The sequence below is a fragment of the Pelecanus crispus genome, chromosome Z, assembly GCF_030463565.1.
Source record: "Pelecanus crispus isolate bPelCri1 chromosome Z, bPelCri1.pri, whole genome shotgun sequence".
Classification (NCBI taxonomy): domain Eukaryota; kingdom Metazoa; phylum Chordata; class Aves; order Pelecaniformes; family Pelecanidae; genus Pelecanus; species Pelecanus crispus.
This window is the reverse complement of record NC_134676.1, coordinates 86,154,099-86,160,133: the sequence shown is the minus strand read 5'-3', so window position 1 is coordinate 86,160,133 and position 6,035 is coordinate 86,154,099.

Here is a 6,035-nt window from a genome sequence, read left to right as displayed (position 1 = left end):
GTCCGTTGTTACCTGTTTGACAGTCGTGCTCATCAGGGGGCTACCCTTTCTTTGACCTTCCTTTTCTGGCTGACATACCTGTAGAAGCCCTTCTTATTACTCTTTGCATCCCTTGCCAAGTTTAGTTCCAGCTGCACCTTGGCCTTCCTGAACCCATCCCTACACAACAGGGCAGCATCCGTATGCTCTTCCTAGGATACCTGTCCCCGCTTCCACTGCCTGTTCATTTCCTTCTTGCCCTTTAGTTTGACCAGCAGGTATAGATCCACCATCGTCCGCATTATCAATTGACTGACCTTCCAAATCCAGAGCCTCATACCTGTTGTATAGAGGCACCTGGGAAGGCAAGGTAGGCAAGGAGGGGGTTTGCCTGCCACCCAAGAGTAGACCTGCCTCTATTCACCTCTCTTCACTCCTTTCCTTTAAGTTACTGCCTTCTGCCTAGTAGTGTAAGGATTGCTTTGATCTTGTGCTTTTTCTGGCGGATGTTTCCGTCTCAGGGAGGGCAGAGCATGGTTTCACCAGCACCTTCAGCCTTTTTGTCAAGAATAGCTACAGTTTGGATACTGGCAGGACTGTGGACTTACTCTACTCTGCCATGAAAAGGCAAAGGGGAGGGAAGACGTGACGAAATGCATAACCCTGTCATGTTTATTTTTCACAGCTTGTTCTGGAAGGTGACTTTCATAGCTGTAGTGCACAGCATCCTCATAGCACTGCATGCATGGCACAGATACCTCTGCTTTTTCTCCAGGGGAACTGCTGAAGTTCAGCATCGCTGTGATGGCTTTGAAGCCCAAGAGCTCTGGTCTGGAACTAGCCATATGTCAAAGGATGAGAGGAAAGATAAGACACTGAGGCTGCATTAGCAGCAATGAATGGTGTTAGTGTCAGCAGTCTTGCTGGTTTTGGGGGACTCATCAGCCCCATAAAGGAGCATTTGGAAGAGGACAAGAAGCCATTTTTGGAGCTGGGAGCCCCTCCTGAGGAACAGCAGATGGCTTTTTAAAGATCTAACCCAGTGCACAGGTTTTGACCATGCATCAAAAGAGAGATTTGGTTGCGCTGAAAAGCAGATGGGACCAGTACAAAGCCGTGTATTTACCCTTCAGGCCATGGCACTCACTGCCATTGAATCTTACTGCCTGTATTTTCAAGAACACAAATTTTGACTGCGAGCCCTAAGGCTTTTCCAGTTAAGGGAAACAGATGTTTAGAACTTGTAGACACATCTGCAAAAGGAATGGTCTCCCCCACAGCTGCTGCAGAGGTTGCTGCTAGTGTCGGGGTCCCTGGCATGTTAGGGTGGACAGATGCAGGGTTTGGGTCTTCCATGATCAGACAACCTTGTTGCACATGGCAAGGCTTCCTGTCAGGGCTGCATAGGATTATCTGGAGCTTAGAGGCTGGAGCTGGCTGCTCTCCTGAGCATCTCTGCTGTAAGCATTACTGCAGAGTGGCTGTGGGGCTGACCTGAAGATGGGAGGTGGAGGAAGCCTTAAAGGCCCTTTACTCCCTTAGTAAATTCACATGCGAGGCAGGAGTACTGCATTAATCTTTGCATAGCTGCACAGGCTCCTGATATGTGCTCCTTAAACCCCACAGAGAGCAAGTTACAGTAATTGGGTACCTGCTGCGAAGTCTGGCTTCATCTTCCACTGGCACCATCAGCAGGGCTGGCAGCAACAGTGGTAAGGCAAATGCTGATCATCTGCTTTTCAGGTGCAAAAGTGGATTTTCTAAAGAAGAAAATGTAGTTGTTCTGCATCTGCTATAAATACACGTATTCTCACAGTACTATTTGTGTGATAGCTGCTGATGCCCGGTATTTAGAACAAATCAGGCCCCAAACTTCAGGAGATTTTGGGGAAATCTGTCTCTGGCAGAATCAAAAAGCTGTGTAAGAAAAGCCACCATGCTGGATATCCTGAAGAGAGCCAGAGGTCATTTAACCTAGGTTATCCTTGTTCTCTCTGCTGGTTACTCTGAGGAAGTCTGGATTTTGGCCTGGTGCTGCCTCAGCAATGTGTGCTTTTGCAAGGCGTCAATGAGGAAAAAGTTGCAGCAGAAGAGCAAGGATTGTGTTCCCACAAACAGTTACACTCTTATAGGGCTGCTTGCACATGCACAGTGGTCTGTACGTTGAAGACTTGCTGCACAGGCAGTGAGCAAGGGAATCACGAGTAGCGGACCTCTTTTCACCCAGAGGAGCACTGAAGTGTCATGGTTCTTTGTCAGTACCCATTTTTGTGCTGTGCTTTGGGGGTGGGGGAGGACAGGGCATGTTATACACTATTTGGATTTTATTACTGCCTTCCTTGAGATTGCACACTACTGACTGGCATCCGTTACAAGAAGTACTTAGAAAGATGCTTCCAAAAACCCACATGAGTGAAGATATGGGTGGACCACATCCAGAGCTGGTTTATGACAGCTTTTTACAACTATTTCTCTTCATGCAGTTCTCTGCCATCAGTGAGTGGAGGAGACCTGCTGATTCTGACTACTGCTCTTGCTGCTACATTTTGATGGTAGTGAACACTTTAAAAAAAGATGTAATTTCAAGAACACCAGTAAAACTTTTGTCCATCAGAAAATTTCACTTTGATGAATTAATACTTCCCATGTAAGGACATGAGAAAAATTGAAATATTCTCCTTGAAAGTTGGTTTGGGTTTTTTTTTCTGCCAGTCAAATCTGGGCTAGCTGGCTGAATGCTCCTCCATACTCCGTCTGCCTGATTGCGCAGTCAGCACACATTTCTTCACAGCTTCCTCTCCTCGTATGGCGGGCTGCCACCAACTTCCCACTCTACTTTGGAGCAGACAAGAACCAAGTGATGTAAGATCAGATATATGTTGTCCTTGTTTGTAGCAGGGATGGAATATATGAACCTGCTGTGCCACTGCAGAGGCTGGAAGGGAGGCTGTGGAAAAGGAGGCTGGTGGGGAAGTAGTGTTCTTGCTGCTGTGGCAGGGGTGCGTGATGTACAGATAATGAAGGCTGGCAGTTCTCCTTGTGTCCTCTGTTCCTCCACACAGAAGACAATGCACTTCCTGACACTGCTGTCTGTTGTACCACCCTGTGGCTGCACACTCTGGGGTTTGCCAAAGCCCTGATCTTCAAGTCAGTGTTGTTCCTGAAGAGCCAGAATCACCCACTCAGATTTCCTCTGAGACACCAAGCAATGGCTGTCTGGATGGGTCAGTTAGCCATGCAAATACCTAGCAAGTCTTAGTTTCCTCTGACAGTGTTTAAGGATCTTTGTGTATTAGAATCCTAGCCCACTCAAGCTGCTTAGTGATGTGCTCAAGGGCTTGGCTCAAAAATATTTGCAAAAGGGCAGGTGGGAGAAGGACTCAGGTCAGGGTTTTCGCAGGACATCTTTGAAGCAAGGAGGAGGTGCCAACTGCATGTGCGTGATGGTCTGTGCAAAAGGCTGGGTAATCATTCCCACTCAGCACATGTGCAGGTGCCTGTGTGCCCTGGGGACACCATGAGAAAGCAAGCTGCTACCTTGAGTTTTGCACTATTATAGGGAAATATCTGCCAAAACCGCCTCTTCTAAGACACCTATTGTTTTGCTCAAACATTCTGGTTTACTGAAAGGACAATGTTGGGTTTTTTTTCTCTTTTAGTATTCTGTCTGGGTTTTTTAAGCATTTATGTTTGTTCTTCAAGCTTTTCCTCCTTGTCCTGCAGGTTAAGAGACTCTCCAGAAATTCTGTTTTGTGAAGCACAGCAGAAGCATAGAAAGGAAGTGCTGTCCTTTCTGCAAAGAAGTAAAAGATATGGGGCAGGGCTAGACGGTGGCACTGCACATGGAGGTCATGAGAAAGCAGCAGAGAACAATTGATCTCAGTGCATCAGTAGCTGAAGCAGGTGACTTCTAGGCATCCAAACAGAGAGCCTCTTGGGAGGAAGGACCAGTTGCAAGCAGGACTTTCCCCATGGCTCAGAGGGGAATGTTAGAGCATTTGAAGGGATGTGGGAAAGCCAAAGCACTTCATGCTCCTGAGAAGAGACATTAAGTCAAAGTCAGAAGATGGTTGCAGCCACACTGTTGCATGAGTGTTACAGTGTCTACAGAGCTGACTGTCAGAAATAGTGAAATACTGAGGCTGAAAGGGAACATGCTAAGCATAGATGATGAATGCTCAGGCCTTGGTTTGACATGTCCTGTGTGTGTCTTTCAGTTCGTCCAGAACTGCAATGCTTCTATTTGTTCTGTGGTTACTTCCCAGTCACCCTCTGGAAAGGGAGCAGATTTCCCATCCTACAAGCTCTAGTTTCCTTCAGAAAACACTGCTTCATTGCAAGGGTACTCATTTTTGGTTCAGAGATGCTGCTCAGAGGCAGATAGAGGAGCAGTATGGCTGAAGGAGCAGTTCTGAGCTGTGTTGCATAAGAAAGAGCAGCTAAGAGAATGCTCAGTGAAAGAACTCCTGAAGGGCTGAATTTTATGGCCCTCTTTTCTGTCCATTGTTACCCAGGCAGGTAGTGAAATGGGCAAGAATGGCTTCCTGGGAGGGAAAGAGACATCAACAAACGTTTGTCCTGCCCTCTCATCTCTGTTAGAAAAGATGAGTTATGAGGAATGTTGTGAGGTGGGAGAGTGCTGAGGGGAAGATGTCCAGTTTGTGTTGCGACAAAATGTTTTGTGCCTCATTTCTGTCAGCTTCCAACCATCTCTTTTAGATCTTGTTATTCTGAAGTTAGCTTACTAATATTTCTGCTACAGCAGAGCTCCTGCTATGGACCAGCAGCCCCCTGTCCTGTGCACTGTCCCAGCATGACAGACAATGTCCCCTATGCACAGAACTTACTGTCTGAGCAGAAGACAAGAGAGAGGAGCTCCGGACATACAAATCTTGCAAGCTGACCAGAAGACACAGTGTGAAAGGCAGCTATAATAATTCTGTTTCCTTGCTGAAATACAATTGAAATACACAGAGCTGATACTCTTCATGACTTCTTGTAGATGCAGATGTATTTTCTGTTTCATTTTTGTGTTTGGTTTACTTGCAGCCCACAGCTCTTTCCAGTGTTTGAATGAGTAACAAAAATGGTATGTGGCTACAGGCTTTCTGTATCCTGGAAGGTACAATGTTAAAGTGGCAAATTATGTGGTTTTCTAGAGGAGTTGTGGACTGGCAGGTTTAGTCTGGGGTCTGAAAGCTGACCTGGCCTTTGCATCTTCAAAAGAAGGCACATTTTTAGGTGCAATTAAAGTCACAATGAATGAACCAGATCTGAGCCAAACCCTTCTAATGCCACAGTTCTTCAGTTCAGTAGGACTAAAAACATCCTATCAACAGCAGAGGGTACAAACACAAGGAGGAGCTTGGGTGAGTTACCATTTTCATATTGTTGAGCTAGAGCTTTTAAATGGAAGATCCAGGATGAGCCACTCACTTTACTGATTTCTGGAACCCCCTATGTTCACAGAGCTCCAGGACTAGTAGGCGTCAGTATGCTGGACCAGTTTTATCAGAGACGAATTTGGGCTTATGACCTTGGTTTAGAGATTGCTTCTTATAGTGCAAACAGCAGTGTGTAGCGGCTTGCACTGGCCCCTCAAGTTTCTTCCTTCATTATTGCTCTCAGTAGAATTTCTGTGGCTGTATTAATCCAAGAGGAAATCTGTCACAGGGAGGGAATACACCAACTCTCTGCCTCCCCAAGGCAGCCAGGAGTTGGCTGTAAACCTCACTGTTGTGAGGTGTCCTGCAGTGTTTGGCCACTGAGGCTGAAGGCTGTGTACTTGTCCGTGAAATAATGGTCAGTGGAAGAAGCGTGTCTAGTTTGGATCAATGTACAGGTGGGTGTTACCAAACTTACCGTTCAGTGATCCCAGACTAAAATACAGAAGGACTTTCCTATGACTAGGTATGGCAGCCTTCTCTTGTGGAGAAAACAGATCACTGGATCCAGAAATCATGAAAAAGGAATACAGAGGTTACTGGGTCATTCTCTGCCATGAGAAGCTAATGCACTATGACCACCAACATGGACTAGCCAGAAGTACCAGGCAG